The sequence below is a fragment of the Mobula birostris genome, chromosome 3 (assembly GCF_030028105.1).
Source record: "Mobula birostris isolate sMobBir1 chromosome 3, sMobBir1.hap1, whole genome shotgun sequence".
Lineage (NCBI taxonomy): Eukaryota > Metazoa > Chordata > Chondrichthyes > Myliobatiformes > Myliobatidae > Mobula > Mobula birostris.
The window spans coordinates 140685757-140702908 of NC_092372.1; the positions used below are offsets into that span (position 1 = coordinate 140685757).

Consider the following 17152-nt stretch of genomic DNA (forward strand, 5'->3'; position numbering starts at 1 on the left):
CAGCCAGGTCTGCGCTTTCACTAGGGATCAGGAAAGCAAAAAGGGCCTACACGGGCAAAATACATGGACACTTCTGTGACACAGGTGACACCAGATGGATGTGGCAGGGAATTAAAGCTCTGACAGACTACAAGATCAGGCAGAAAACTGATGACAGCGACGCCTGTCTTCCAGACAGGCTTAACAATTTCTTTGCCCGCTTTGAAGCATCAAACACTACAGCAAGGGGGACAGCCAGTCCCTTTTTACCATCTGACCAGCCGGCTTCACTCATTGATCCAGAGCAAGCACGGAGGACCCTTGCCAGGGTCAACCCACGAAAAGCGGGAGGTCCCGACAACATCCCTGGACGTGTGCTCAAAGAACGTGCTAATGTATTAGCAGATGTCCTGACAGACATTTTCAACATCTCCCTTAGTCAAGCCATTGTCCCCAGATGCTTCAAAACCTCCACAATCATCCCTGTAGCAAAGAAATCAGTTGTAGCCTGTCTGAATGATTACCATCCCGTTGCCCTGACCCCCATAGTGATGAAATGTTTTGAACGGCTTGTCAAGCCTCATATCACAGCCAGCCTCCCCTCATCACTGGATCCTCTACAGTTCGCTTATCGTCCAAATCGCTCTACGGAGGATGCAATATCCACCACACTGCACACAGTTCTCTCTCACCTGGACGACAAAGATACTTATGCCAGAATCCCGTACATTGATTTCAGTTCAGCGTTCAATACCATCATCCTGCAGAGACTAGTGGAGAAACTGTCGCTGCTTGGCCTTAACACTGCCATGTGTCGCTGGATTCTGGGTTTCTTGACAGAGAGACCACAATCAGTCCGTGTTGGCAGGAACATCTCTGACTCCATCACACTGAGCACTGGATCCCCACAAGGCCGTGTGCTTAGTCCATTGCTGTTTACACTGCTAACACATGACCGTGCAGCCAGATTCAAGGAGAACCTGATCATTAGATTTGCAGATGATACCACAGAGGTGGGGCTCATCAGCAAAGATGATGAAACAATGTACAGGGAGGAGGTCAAACAGCTAGAGAGTTGGCGCAGTGATAACAACTTGATGCTTAATGTCACCAAAACCAAGGAGATATTATCGATTTCAGACGGTCTCAGTCTGAGCACACAGCCCTCCGCATCAGTGGCTCCACAGTGGAGAGAGTGGAAAACATCAAGTTCCTTGGGGTGCAGATCTCGGACAATCTCACTTGGTCCAGGAACACCACTGGGATTGTGAGACGGGCCCAGCAGAGATTGTACTTTCTGAGGAAGCTTAAACAAGCATCACTCCCCACTAACATCTTAACTACATTCTACAGAGGCGTGGTCGAGCGTGTGCTGACCTTTTGCATCACAACCTGGTACTCCAGCTGCAGTGCTGTCGACAAAAAAGCCTTGCAGAGGTTGGTTAGGGGAGTAGAGAAGGTTATTGGGGTCTCCCTACCTTCTGTCCAAGACCTCTTTCAGAGTCGATGCCTCCAGAAGACACGGTACATCATTAAAGACCCCTCACACCCTCTCCATGAACTGTTTGTTCTTCTGCCATCAGGCAAACATTACAGGAGCATCAAAACTAAAACCACAAGGCTGCTAAACAGCTTCCTCCCACAAGCAGTCAGACTGCGAAATAGCTGCTCTACCTGGCTCTGCTTTGGACACTTATAACTTGATTTTAACTGACATGTGGCTGTTGTGTTTTACTATTTATTGTTATGTTTATTACCTAGTGTTGAGTTTGTTATGTTAAGATTGCACTGCTCCTGGGAAACGTTGTCTCATTCTGGCCTGCAGAGCTGATGCACGGTTAGAATGGCAATAAAGTTGTTTGGATCTTGAATCTTTGATAGTTATGAGTTTGGAAAAGATAAAAATATTTGTCCAACACATGTGCCATTTCCCTATTCCCCATTTTGCTTTTGACTGTTGTTGTCTCTCTTGCTTTTTAGTTGTGCCCAATGCCTGCTATTGTTTACTTAACAACACACTTTCTAATTACATTTTCTACTTTGCCAGCCAGGTGGCCTCACAACTATGCCCACTGTTGCACACTTCAAGCTGTATCCAAACTACATTACTTCTTATGGTTTTGTTTCAATTTTACCTTAGCTTTTCAAGCTCTCTTGAGAGTTGGGACATTGGTTCCTACATGTCATCCTTGCCCTCCCCCATGCTCTTGAGACTTGTGCTACTTCCAACAGGATCAGAAAGACAAACATGAGGAACTCTGCAGATGCTGGAAATTCAAGCAACACACATCAAAGTTGCTGGTGAACGCAGCAGGCCAGGCAGCATCTCTAAATCTCTTACTAGCTCTTCCTTCAGTTAGTCCTGACGAAGGGTCTCGGCCCGAAACGCCGACTGTACCTCTTCCTAGAGATGCTGCCTGGCCTGTTGCTTTCACTAGCAACTTTGATGGATCAGAAAGATTCTATCTCCTTCAAATTCACAAGGAGTAGGGAACTAACATTTTTATTCTTTCTCAAGCCAACAGCTCTAGAACTAAGCTCATATTCACGCAAGGTTTACAGCTTTGGATAGGCCACGTCATATGCATTCCTGATATCAGATTTACAAAACGTTATATTTTTAGTTTTACCATGGGAAATGATTACTAGTAAGAAGAGAGAATAGACTGCAGGATGTGCTTAAAGTCTATTTAAAGAAATGAAATATCCAGTCTCTAGCCATGATGCATTTAGTATAGTTATAGGTGATGTGAATGAGAACAAAGATGACAGACAACATGGGAAGATTGACAATGCACTGTGATAAACAATGCCTTTTTAACTAGGAGAATTAAAAAATACTTTGGTGGTGGGAGAAGCTCGTGTAGTGAGCAGGAGAGATCATGCTCTCTGCACCATACATAAGCAAGTATTTCTCTTTTGCTGACAGGGAGGTGAAGCAACCTATTTTTGTAGTGCCTTTTATAAGGCAGTCCCTTGGGATTGAGGAGGACTTGTTTTACTATAGTTTTATAGGTTCAGAGGTAGATGACAAAGCTATTCTGGGAACTATAGACTCCTTTGCAGATGGAATAGACGGTACCTGACTCCAAGGATGGTGTAGACCGTTCTTGAAATACAGTAGTGCAGTTCTTCTGCAGCTTACATGGGGTTTCTATCTGCTCTCAGTGCTGACACTCAAGGTTTTCATGTGTTATTTTGAATGCTTATTCTCTACTTTGAGTCATCATGAGCCAATGATTACCAAAGTAAATTTCTATTATCAAAGTACATATATGTCACCATATACTACCATGGGATTCATTTTTTGCAGCTGAATCTCATCCACATTCTGCAGTCCTTGACCATCAACCAAATTTAAAAAAAATACTTAATCTACTTAAACTACTCAAATGATCTCTGCCTGGGTCCAACCCCTCATCAATCTCCACTTCCTGAAGCAACGTTCATAACTCAGGTCGCGGAATGTTAACTCTGAGCCAAAGACCTTTGATGTGCAGACACTTGCTGTAGATCCAGTTGCCTGACAATACAATAGGTTCTGCCATTAACCCATTTAAGTGACCAAAATTGGGAAGTCCTGGTGATCCTCAGGTTGGACAGATGGTGGACAACAGATTAAAACAGAAGGGTCCAGGAATATTATTGAGGACTACAGTAGTCCGAATAATGAACCAATGTAATTCAGTGAAATTAGGAACAAAATATACTGTATATTTTATATGTCTAGTGGTAATTTGTATGCTACAATGTACCGTTGTGAAAAAATACTGTACTTACTTAGTTAAAAGCAGCTTCAGAAAAATATACTCACAATAAGTGTATCAATTAACATGAAGTGGAACACAGCTAAGTAAACTTTCTCACTTCTTGACTATCAGGATAACTTGCATAGGACTTCAAAATTTGCAGAGCTAAGTTATTGAAACATTGCCCAAGATTATAGACACAAGAGATTCGGCAGATGCTGGAAAACTTGAGTAACACAAGCAAAATGTTCAAGAGCTCAATAGGTCAAATAGCATCTACCAAGGGAAATTAACTGTTGACGTTTCAAACCAAGACCTTTCATCGGGGCTCGGGGTTTCAGCCTGAAATGTTGACTGTTTATTTCACTTCTTAGATGCTGTTTGACCCGTTGAGTTCCTCCAGCATTTTGTGTGTCTTGTCAGAGATTATGTTGCTGTAAGCTTATAATTATGAGGAGAAAATGCATTAATTTCTTTTGACTAACCATTAATGAATTCATTTTAACATTTTGAATTATATTTGAGAAATTCCTGCTGTCCACCCACCTTTTGCCTTTTGCTTGGTAATTTTGATTTTCCTACCTAATCCATCGTATGTACCCTGATGGAGTTAATGTGGGAATTCCTTATAGTCAAGTTAGTTAATCTTCCACTGCATTGTTTCTGGGAACTCTATTATAGATGACTGTTTATGACTATTCAATGATGCTGCAGCTGAAACAGAACCTTAACATGGATGTAAATGCTTGAGGCCAATAATTACAACAGTTGTGGGAGAAGAGGTGCAGGATGCCAGGGCAGCAATTTAAGTTGACAGCAGAACGATGATATTTTATAAACAGCATGACATTGATTAACTAACTTGATATTTGATCCCTGCTTGATTAATGTTAAAGTTCTTTGCTGATGTAACACAGGTAAGTAATGAAATATAAATAAAACATATAGCAGCATGGTTACAAAATTGGCTATGATTGGCAGAGTGCAGGAGTGAGTTGAATCTTCTTGGACTGGAAGGAAATGTACATTTATGCTCCCCAGGGTTTAGTGTTGTGGTCTTGGCTGAAGGAAGAATTGGCAGGGTTTGATAAAAAGTTAGAGGAGAGGGATTAGCTGGAATCATTTCACAAAATACCAGCAGACTCAGTGAGCCAAATGGCTTCCTTCCATGTTATCTTCTTACAATAAGTCAGTGAAACTTTCAATGATCAAAACACTGAAAAGTATGAGGAAAATTAGTGACTTACAACTTGCTGGAATTCTGAAAATCAATCAGCATTTGAGGGAAGAAGAACAGATTTAATATTTCACATCATTGACACTTTGTCAGAATTGGAAATGTTTGAGGTAATAATCTTTGTCCAATTTAAAAGACTGGGAAAAGTGAAGGAGGTGGAAGGACAAAAGAGATCTGTGGTTGTCGAGCATAAGAGAGTTTAAATAACAAAAGAGCTGATGGTGCAAGGCTAAATGGATGGTAATGGGAAAATCATTGAAACTGAAAGTGAGTCTACCAGAAATACAAATGGAAATTATTACCAATTTCTGCTGTCCCAAAAACTGGATAAAAGGTTACAATTTGAAATCAATGAACTTGGTTTTAAGTCTGAAAGTTAGATAAGTTTGTATTTGAAAGATAATGTACATTTCTTTGAACTTTTGTTTAATGTCATTAGAACAGTGTCAGAGACCAAAGAGATCAGCATTGGTGTCGGAAAAGAATTAAAATATGGGCAACTGAAACCTTCCAGTTCTCACATGCAGACTGATGGGATGATATCATTTCTGGTTGGATAGTGATGCTTTGGGCATTGTCCTACTGCCTCAGATTAAAAATTGGGCATTACACATCCTCATTTGCGAAAAGTTAAGATAGCGGTGCACTTGGATGCAGTGGCCTATCCGGGTCCGACCAAGGGTGTCATTCTTCATCCTTTATGTCGTTTTTCACGATCGAATGACACTGCTGCTTATCAAGAACATAAAGTACTGCAGCTCCGCCCGAGTTGCTCAATAGTAGTGGGGCTGAACTTGTGCATTGTGTTGCAGACCGTTTCAGTCACCCAGAGAAGAAGGCATCAGAGAGCATGTACGAAGGCATATGTGGTACAATAGAAGATATGTGTGATTGACTTGGACATTGTGGTTGTGATCACAACACTCTGTTGGACACTGGTAATGTAGAATAGTTTGAGTTTAATTCATTGGTTAATTGTGAGCCCAACAGCAGAAGAACTGCCTGGCCTCAGCAGTGGCCCAGACCAGGCTGTGTGTATTTAATATTTGAGTAATATTATAGATATATTGTTTGACTAAGCATCCCTTGTTGTGTAGTAATTCATTTCAAGGTGTACTTGAAAGCATATTAATGGATTGTGTCATTACGCCACCACATCATATGATGTGTCTCACATAAAGTAAAAGAAAAACGAAGTAGATGCACATTATCTCCCGACTCCGTGTTTTTCTTGCAATTAGTTTTGTTTTAGATTTCCAAAACATAATTCAGGCCCTCATGCCTCAGGATAGCCTATTGCTGTGCTGAGGAAGGAGATGCCAGAGTTGGCTGTGTGCTTCTGGATTCTGTACTAGGTTGTGGGTTAGCTCCCCCCATCAGACAAGCTGGATTGCATTTGTCTGTGGCTTCACTGTGTGATATGAGGAACTGCTGCAGGCTTGTTTTTACAGAAACGTGGCTCCAAGACAACGTGCATGCTCCGGCAATCTACAGGCCATAACACTCAGGGCTCAGACTTGGGCAATATTATTATTTTTTTTGTAATTGTATGATTTTCTGCTATTATAATTATATGTGCTAAATATTCTGTATGTTGTGTGTGACCTTTGGTACTGTGTTTTGCACCTCAGTCTCAAAGGAACTCTGTTTCATTTGGATGTATTCATGTGTATGGTTAAATAACAATAAAACTTGATCTTGAAAAGGTACTACTCAAACCTCTTTTCTGAAGGCTGGGCTCAGGAATTCAGCCACAGTTGGAGATATAAGTAGAGGGTCATGTTTGAAGATAATGAGGCAACCACATTCTTCTTCTTAATTTCAGGAATATTAGCACCAATATGGGGTGCTCAGACTTGTGTGAAAATCAATGGTTTTGGGGAAAAATGTGAGAACTACAGAATGCTAGACAGTATCAATCACTCTCATTAAGAGATCCTATGCAAAAATTGGGGCAAATCTGTTTTACCATGATAGGAAAACTTAAATGTTGACAGTTAAATAATTCCAAATGTGCGGAAGACTGACTTTTTAAGAAACAGCAACTAATCAATCATCATTCAGAAGCTTACAGGAAGGTTTACCAGAACATGCAATCGCCGAAGTGCTGATTATAGTCAATGGGCCACAGTTAATAGACAAGACAGAGAGTGGGAATAAAGGGATCCTATTCTGGTTGGCTGCCGGTTACCAGTGGTGTTCGCAAGGATCAGCGTTGGGGCCGCTTCTTTTTACATTGTACATGAATGATTTAGATTATGGAATAGATGGTTTTGTGGCTAAGTTTGCTGACGATACGAAGATAGGTGGAGGGGCTGGTAGTGCTGAGGAAACAGAGTCTGCAGAGAGACTTGGATAGATTGGAAGAATGGGCAGAGAAGTGGCAAATGAAGTACAATGTTGGAAAGTGTATGTTTATGCACTTTGGCAGAAAAAATAAATGGGCAGACTATTATTTAAATGGGGAAAGAATTCAAAGTTCTGAGATGCAACGGGACTTGGGAGTCCTCGTACAGGATAACCTTAAAGTTAACCTCCAGGTTGAGTCAGTAGTGAAGAAGGCGAATGCAATGTTGGCATTCATTTCTAGAGGAATAGAGTATAGGAGCAGGGATGTGATGTTGAGGCTCTATACGGCTCTGGTGAGACCTCACTTGGAGTACTGTGGGCAGTTTTGGTCTCCTTATTTAAGAAAGGATGTGCTGACGTTGGAGAGGGTACAGAGAAGATTCACTAGAATGATTCCAGGAATGAGAGGGTTAACATATGAGGAACGTTTGTCCGCTCTTGGACTGTATTCCTTGGAGTTTAGAAGAATGAGGGGAGACCTCATAGAAACATTTCGAATGTTAAAAGGCATGGACAGAGTGGATGTGGCAAAGTTGTCTCCCATGATGGGGGAGTCTAGTACGAGAGGGCATGACTTAAGGATTGAAGGGCGCCCTTTCAGAACAGAAATGCGAAGAAATTTTTTTAGTCAGAGGGTAGTATATCTATGGAATTTGTTGCCACGGGCAGCAGTGGAGGCCAAGTCATTGGGTGTATTTAAGGCAGAGATTGATAGGTATCTGAGTAGCCAGGGCATCAAAGGTTATGGTGAGAAGGCAGGGGAGTGGGACTAAATGAGAGAATGGATCAGCTCATGATAAAATGGCAGAGCAGACTCAAAGGGCCGAATGGCCTACTTCTGCTCCTTTGTCTTATGGTCTTATGGTCTAAGACTTTGGTAAAGGACTGGCACTTTGATCATCAAACTCATGATCTCACTTTCCACCATTTTATTTATTTATTTACGGGGTGTGGGCATCACCAGCTAAGCTAATGTTTATTGCCCATCCCTAGTTGCCCTTGATAAGGTGGTGGTGAGCTGTGGTCCCTGAGGTGTAGGTACACCCACAGTGCTGTTAGGGAGGGAATTCCGTGATTTTGACCCAGTGACAATGAAGGAACAGTGATATGTTTTCAAGTCAGGATGGTGAGTAATTTTGAGGGGGATTTCCAAGTGGTGGTGCTCCCAGGTATGTGGTGTTGGCGTCCTTCTAGATGGTACTGGTCGTGGGTCTGGAAGGTGCTGCCTTAGGAACTTTGGTGTTTTGTTGCAGTGCATCTTGTAGATAGTACACACTACTGCAACTGTTCGTTGATGGTGAGGGATTGGATGCTTGTGGAAGGGGTACCAATCAAGTCGGCTGCCTTGTACTGGATGGTGTCAAGCTTCTTGAGTGTTGATGGAGCTGCACTCATCCAGGTGAGTGGTGAGTATTCCATTACACTCCTGAACTGAGTCTTGTAGGTAGTAGACAGGCTTTGGGGAGTCAGGAGGTGAGTTACTCACCTCAGGTTTCCTAGCCTTTGACCTACTCTGGTAGCCACAGTGTTTATATGGCTAGACCGGTTCAGTTTCCTGTCAATGGTAAGTCCCCAGGATGTTGATAGTAGGAGATTCAGTGATGGTGATGACACTGGATGTCAAAGGACGATGATTAGAGCCTCTGTTGTTGGAGATGTTCTTTGTCTGCCACTTGGGTGCCCCGAATGTTACTTTCCAATTGTCAGCCCAAGCCTGGATATTGTCCAGGTCCTGCTGCATTTGGGTATGAACTGCTTCACTATCTGAGGCGTCATGAATGGTGCAGAATATTGTGCAGTCATCTGCGAACATCCCCACTTCTGACCTATGACAGAAGGAAGGTTGTTGATGAAGCAGCTGAAGATGGTTGGTCCTAGGACACTTCGCTGAGGAGCTCTTGCAGTGGTGTCCTGTAGATGGCATGATCGACCTCCAACCATGAATACTACCTTTGTTTGTGTCTGGTCTGATTCCAACCAGCGTACGGTTTCCCCTAATCCCCATTGACTCCAATTTAGCTAGGGCACCCTGATGCCATACTCAGTCAAATGCTGCCTAGATGTCGAGGGCTATCACTCTCACTTCACCTCTGGTACAGGTTTCCCCCGCCATCTGAAGGTAGAGTGTTCCTATGAAACAGTTCGTAAGCTGGAATGTCGTAAAGCAAAGAAGCAATTACCATTTATTTATGTGGGAAAAATTTGTAAGTGTTTGCAGACCCAAAAATAACCTACCAAACCATGCCAAATAACACATAAAACCTAAAATAACAGTAACATATAGTAAAAGCAGGAATGATATGATAAATACACAGTCTATATAAAGTAGAAATACTTCTCTACAATGATTGCATGCACTGTTCTCCGTAGCGAAAATCTCATGCAGGCGCTCTTGGCAAAAACACTCTCTCCAGTAACCTTTAAGCTATGAAGCCGCCAAATAACACGTAAAAATACACCCCCGATATAAAGTAGAAATAATATATTTACAGTGTAATATCACTTACGGGAATCGGGAAGACATCGAGCACACTGATGATGGTGTGTTAGGCTGAGTCGTCGGAGGTTCGGGTGGTGCAGTGGCCCCCACCCTGTGAGCAGCGAACCGATACCGATCTGTGAAGCATGCAGGTGTACAGCGGTAGCCGGGACACATCCAGCACATCTTTAAGAAAAAAGCCGAAACAAACAAGCTAATTAATTAGGTGCCGATTGCGTCGCCTCTGATCTGGGCCGACAGTTATGTGCCGGGCGGCACCTAATTAATTAGCATGCTTATTTCAGCTTTTTTCTTAAAGACGTGCTGGGTGCCTCCCAGCTACTGTTGCATTCTCCGCAAATCGGTATGTGTCCGCGGCCTGGGGGTGTCATCTCATCGTCGATCAGGGCAGGCAGGTCGTCTTCTTCTATGTCTGCCTGCCTGGATGTCAAAGGTCGAGGTTCGTCGTCTGCTGTGGCTGATGTGAAAGGCTTGAAAAATGACAGTATGCTTGACTGCTTAGCCTCGCGCATTTTTCTATCATACAGTTCTTTGTAAACCATCTTGCAAATATGCCCTAAACTGACGTACCCTTTCAAAATTAAAGTCTTACTTTTCTGCAATCATTGCAGCAAAAATCTCACGCAGTTGCTTCACGTTCAGTTCCTGGACGACTTCACTTTCGGTCCGTTCGCTACTGCATTCGGTTTCGATTGTTATCCTTTCCTCTTCCAATTGCATCAGCTGTTCATCTATCAGTTCTTGGTCATGGGATGCCAAAACCTCTTCAATATCATCTTTGTCAGCTTCCACAAGCCAAACTCACTTGGTCCTTACTTCATTCACCACGATCAAAATGCTTAATTATGTCTGGTTTTACGCTAAGTGCAACACACTTACGAGTTCTTTCAGGCTTTTCCAATAGCTTAGAAATCATCTTGCAAACGGATACTCAAAATAAATCGACATAAAGCACAGATGCTCACAGGCACGTGTTTAAGTAATGCTGCCGAGAATGTAGTTCCGAATCCGGGGCAGAGCGGCTGCTCGGGGTGCGTGCTGCCTCTTCTCGCGTGCTGATTTTTCCGTGCGCTGCTTTTTTCGTAACAGTGAAAACACCTTCTGTTAGCGAAAACGAGGAATTCTGCAGATGCTGGAAATTCAAGCAACACACATCAAAGTTGCTGGTGAACGCAGCAGGCCAGGCAGCATCTCTAGGAAGAGGTACAGTCGACATTTCAGGCTGAGACTCTTCATCAGGACTAACTGAAGGAAGAGCTAGTAAGAGATTTGAAAGTGGGAGGGGGAGGGGGAGATCCAAAATGATAGGAGAAGACAGGAGGGGGAGGGATAGAGCCAAGAGCTGGACAGGTGATTGGCAAAAGGGATATGAGAGGATCATGGGACAGGAGGCCCAGAGAGAAGGAAAAGTGGGGGGGAACCCAGAGGATGGGCAAGGGGTATAGTCAGAGGGACAGAGGGAGAAAAAGGAGAGAGAGAGAAAGAATGTGTATATATAAATAAATAACGCATGGGGTACGAGGGGGAGGTGGGGCATTAGCGGAAGTTAGAGAAGTCAATGTTCATGCCATCAGGTTGGAGGCCACCCAGACGGAATATAAGGTGTTGTTCTTCCAACCTGAGTGTGGCTTCATCTTTACAGTAGAGGAGGCCGTGGATAGACATGTCAGAATGGGAATAGGATGTGGAATTAAAATGTGTGGCCACTGGGAGATCCTGCTTTCTCTGGCGGACAGACCGTAGGTGTCAGCAAAACGATCTCCCAGTCTGCGTCAGGTCTCGCCAATATATAAAAAGGCCACATCGGGAGCACTGGACGCAGTATATCACCCCAGCTGACTCACAGGTGAAGTGTCGCGTCACCTGGAAGGACTGTCTGGGGCCCTGAATGGTGGTAAGGGAGGAAAAAACAGGTAACTAATGTAGGTTTTTCGTAACAGCGAGGTTCGAAAAGTGGGGACACCTGTACTTAGCTCTTTGGTCCATGTTTGGACCAAGGAGGTGATGAGGTCAGAAGCTGAGTGGCCTTGATAGAATCCAAACAAGACATCCATAAGGAGGTTATTGTTGAGCAGGTGCTGCATGATAGCGCTGTGATGACCTCTTCCATTACTCTGCTGATGATTGAGAGTAGACTGATAGGGTGGTAATTGGCTGCATTGGACTTGTCCTGTTTCTTGACATACCTGGGCAATGTTCCACATTGCTCGATAGATGCTGGTGTTGTAGCTGTACTGGAACAGCCTGGCTAGTGGTGTGGCAAGTTCTGGAGCACAAGTCTTCAGGACTGTTGCTGGGATTTTGTCTGGGCCCATAGCCTTCGCCGTATCCGGTGCTTTCAGCCATTTCTGTATATCATGTCGGATTGGCTGCATACTGACACCTGGGATGCTGTGGACCTCTGGGATGCTGGGGACTTCTGGAGGAGGCCGAGCTGGGTCATCTATTCGGCACTCCTGACTGAAGTTTATTGCATGTGCCTTAGCCTTATCTTTGGCACAATCGTGCTGGGCTCCTCTGTCATTGAGGATGGAGATATTTATGGAGCCTCCTCCTCCAGTGAGTTGTTTGATTGTCCACCACCATTCACAGCTGGATGTAGCAGGACTACAAGGCTTAGATCTGATCCGTTAGTTATGAGACCACTCAGCTCTGTCCATTACTTGCTGCTCATGGTGTTTGTTATGCCAGTAGTCCTGTACTGTGGCTTCACCAGGGTGATGCCTGATATTGAGATATACCTGGTGTTATTCTCATCATGCCTTCCTGCACTCTTCATTGAACCAGGGTTGATCCCCTGGCCTGGTAGTAATGTTAGAGTGGGGGATATGCCGGGTCATGAGGTTACAGATTGTAGCTGAGTACAATTCTGTTGCTGCTGATGGCCCACAGTGCCTCATAGGTGCCCAGTTTTGGGCTGCTGGATCTGTTCGAAGTCTAGCCCATTTAGCACGGCGGTAGTGTCACACATCGCAGTAGAGGGTTTCTTCAATGTGGAGACAGGTTTCAGTCTCTATAAATACTGTGCGTTGGTCTCTTCTACCAATGCCGTCACGGACAGATGCTTCCGCGACAGGCAGTTTGGTGAGAATGCAGTCAAGTGTGTTTTTCCCTCTTGTTGGTTCCCTCACCACCCGCTGCAGTCCCAGTTTAGCAGCTATGTCAAGTAAGAGCCGATCAGCTTGGCCTGTGTTGGTAATACCATGGACATTGCAGTCCCCCACCCAGAGTACACTCTGTGTCGCTGCCCCCCTCGACGCTTCAACATGGAGAAGTACTGACTCATCAGCTGAGGGAGGTCGGTACGTGGTAATCAGTAGGAAGTTTCCTTGCCCATGTTTAACCTGGAGCCATGAGAGTTCATGGGGTCCAGAGTAGATGTTGAGAGTTGCCATGGCAACTCCGTCTCTGCTGTACACCACTGTGCCAGCACCTCTGCCTGGCCTGTCCTGCCGGTGAGATGGTACATACCAGGAATGGTGATGGTGGAGTCCGGATGTTAACTGTAAAGTATAACTCTGTCAGTACAACGATAAAAGGTTGTTGCTTGACTAGTCTGTCACTAGTTTATTAGAAAGGTTGGGAATTGGATATGAATCAACAGGAAATTTCATTGAACTGTTACATTTGCTCTGTTTTTTTCTTTCTTTGCAGATGCTGTCTGGCTTGTTGAATACTTCCATCTTTATTTATTGTAGATTTCCAGCATTTGCAATTCTTTTAGAATTTTGAATTTGCAGCTTTCTGACTGAGAGTCATGAGTGTAACCTACTGAACCACAACTAAAACAGAACGTATCTGATCTGATAAAGACATTCCTGTTATCATCAACGTCCAACTGCCATGCTGGTCAAGCGAGTACGTTTCTGCTTGTTACTTTCCCTTATGCATTTTTAATTATTACATACTGTATGTATCAGTGAACTTTGCATGAAACTGCCACAGGCTCTTGGCACTTTATCATACTTTATCAACAATTTCTGGGCTGTTGTTTCAAACTCAGAGCAGCAAAGATTTGAAAATAATTACAAACACATTATGATAAGTTAGAAATTTGATCAATACACTTGCTGAAGATTATGGAAAGTAGGGACTATTGTTAAAATTTGGAAAGATAATCAGGCAGGAAATTGCTGGAGTACATGTTAGAAAAGAGAAAATAAAAATTGAAACATGAGAATATCTCAGAAGAGCAAGAAGGAGCAGGGAAACAAAAGTGTTGAATTAAAAACACATTGTGCAGAAAGACAGTCTGCTACACAAATCTTGAAATGAAACAATTGAAGTAAAAGGATCCAAAATTTGAAAATATATTGGAAATTTAAGAAGGTAGTGGCCTAGTGGATTCACACAATGTCAGCAGTAGCTGTTTGGAGTGGTCACTAATGATGTCCGGGTGATGGATGCAGAACATGTTGCAATGTTAGTGAATTTGGAGCAACGGGTGGAATAAGTTCGGAGTGGGCCATTCAGCCTATTTTGTTATTCAAAGGGATCGTGGCTGAAATGCATTTTAACTTTACCTACCCACTTTAGCTCACCTCTAATGTTGGAATCAGTTGTTTTTTATGCCTTAGCAATGCATTTGTTGAATTAATGCAAGACTAAAGTTACATTGCTAACTTACAGTTTTTCCAATATGTGGTGGTTGTCTCCACCTACTGGTGATAAAGTGGTATAGCAGTTACATCTCTAGGAAGAGGTGCAGTCGACGTTTCAGGCCGAGACCCTTCGTCAGGACTAACTGAAGGAAGAGTGAGTAAGGAATTTGAAAGTTGGAGGGGGAGGAGGAGATCCAAAATGATAGGAGAAGACAGGAGGGGGAGGGATGGAGCCAAGAGCTGGACAGGTGATTGGCAAAGAGGATACGAGAGGATCATGGGACAGGAGGTCCGGGAAGAAAGACAAGGGGGGGAGGGAACCCAGAGGATGGGCAAGAGGTATATTCAGAGGGACAGAGGGAAAAAAAGGAGAGTGAGAGAAAGAATGTGTGTATAAAAATAAGTAACAGATGGGGTACGAGGGGGAGGTGGGGCATAAGCGGAACACCTACGCTCTGTCAGACCGCTTTGCTGAACACCTACGTTCTGTCGGCCAGAGAAAGCAGGATCTCCCAGTGGTCACACATTTTAATTCCACATCCCATTCCCATCCTGACATGTCTATCCACGGCCTCCTCTACTGTAAAGATGAAGCCACACTCAGGTTGGAGGAACAACACCTTATATTCCGTCTGGGTAGCCTCCAACCTGATGGCATGAACACCGACTTCTCTAACTTCCACTAATGCCCCACCTCCCCCTCATACCCCATCCGTTACTTATTTTTATACACACATTCTTTCTCTCACTCTCCTTTTTCTCCCTCTGTCCCTCTGAATATACCCCTTGCCCATCCTCTGGGTCCCCCCTCCTTGTCTTTCTTCCCGGACCATCTGTCCCATGATCCTCTCGTATCCCTTTTGCCTATCACCTGTCCAGCTCTTGGCTCCATCCCTCCCCCTCCTGTCTTATCCTATCATTTTGGATCTCCCCCTCCCCCTCCAACTTTCAAATCCCTTACTCACTCTTCCTTCAGTTAGTCCTGACGAAGGGTGTCGGCCTGAAACGTCGACTGCACCTCTTCCTAGAGATGCTGCCTGGCCTGCTGCATTCACCAGCAACTTTGATGTGTGTTGCTTGAATTTCCAGCATCTGCAGAATTCCTGTTGTTAACAGTTACGTAACAGTTTATCGCCTTTTCATTTTGCATTGGCTAAATGTTAGCACATGGCACACATGATGTGACTGTGTATCTTTTAATTGGCCCTCCATTTATCCCAGGAGTGCAGCCTTAGCTCAGTATAAAAGTGCCAGTCTGCAAAAATCACCATCCTGTCTTTGTCTTTGCCTTAGGTTCCTTCACTTTAGTTTCATGTGTTCTGTACCTGTCCTACGTTAGAACTTCAAATAAGCGATCGTGAAGCAACAAGTTTTCACTCATTCTTGGACTTCTAAAAGAATCTGTGGATAAGAAAATCATCAGATCGCAAAATTTTGGTATAGTTGGCACAGGATGGTTATGAAATTCAGAGTCTGATAAACTCCTCGGACAAAGAAGGAAGTTTTAGTGAACACCTAATTGGAGATAAGAACATCCTCCATTTCTGAATTGTTGGAGAAATGTCTGATTCTGCTTCAGTACGCCATCTAAATGAAGTTTAAGAGTGAGAAGAAAACTATATCTTACTTTGTTATTTGTGGCCGATCCGTACTAAATAACCTGGGTTGTGATCTATTTTGGGCACAGCTCTATTAAAAAAAATATTTTTGAGTGGGCACTATTAAAAACATTTTGAGTCAACTCTAATTTTTGGGCAATAAGCTGTATTGATTTTTGGGCTATAAACTGGCTGCAGGCCCTATTAAAAATTTGATCTGTAAGCTCTATTTGGGTTATAACTTTAATTATATTTTCTGGTAGCTGTGATTGACATCTAATGTTAAGAATCCTCATTAAGATCAAATTTAAAACATTGGTCAAAGTTGAGAAAACATAAGAAACATCTGAAAATGCTGTCAAGAAATCAAAACCTTGTCTGGATGCTAGCAGTATATTCAAAGCTAAGAAAATGTGAGCCTGCCAAGCTCCAAGCTCCAAAACGAATCTAACCATGAATGTGTTGAGTTACAAAATCAAAGTGAACTAAATCATGGTGAACCATGCACTGAGCAAGTAAATAATTTAACTAATTGGAGGAGATTGGGAGAGAAGGAAGAAATATGTGACATACTGAAGGACCAGTATGATAGAGACAGTAAAAAGTCTAGCAAATGAATCTCTGTTAACCGAGGGAGTGACAAAACAGCATCATGTCCTTGATGAATGCAACCATTCGGAGTTTTAAGGCAGTCTGAAACAAAGTTGCACTGAGCAGCAACAACCTTTGGCGGGCAGTTCTACAAACCCAGTGCACAGCGGTAACAATAATATCACTTATATTGGAATGCAGCCAAAACTCGAATAGTCCCCAGAAACAGTGACATCTTGGGAACTCCAGGGAACTACAAAATGAATATAACACTCACTCAACACCGACCTCTAGTGGCTGAAGTGATGATGACAGTGATGAGGTAATTGGGTCTGACAGCTATGTCAAAACTTGACCAAATAAAATGACCACACAAAAGAAAATGGGAGTTATGAAAGGAGACAGGAAGTTTACCATCAACCACCAGAATCAGGAAAAATTAACAAATGCTCCAAAGAAATTCCACATCCTAAACGAGGATATTTAAAGACGTGGACTGAACTTCAATGAATTAAGAGCGGATACAAATTGCATCCATAAGATGGCAT

At 43.3% G+C, this 17152-nt stretch overlaps 1 long non-coding RNA gene across 1 annotated transcript in view; it reads left to right on the top strand.

Annotated features, from left to right (window-relative positions):
• Positions 1 to 5765: 5765 nt before the first annotated feature.
• LOC140194720 (uncharacterized) overlaps positions 5766 to 17152 on the top strand; it is a 40921-nt gene continuing 29534 nt past the window's right edge. The window contains exon 1 of the long non-coding RNA XR_011885275.1: positions 5766 to 5903. This is a non-coding gene — a long non-coding RNA (uncharacterized lncRNA). The remainder of the gene's footprint in view (positions 5904 to 17152) is intronic.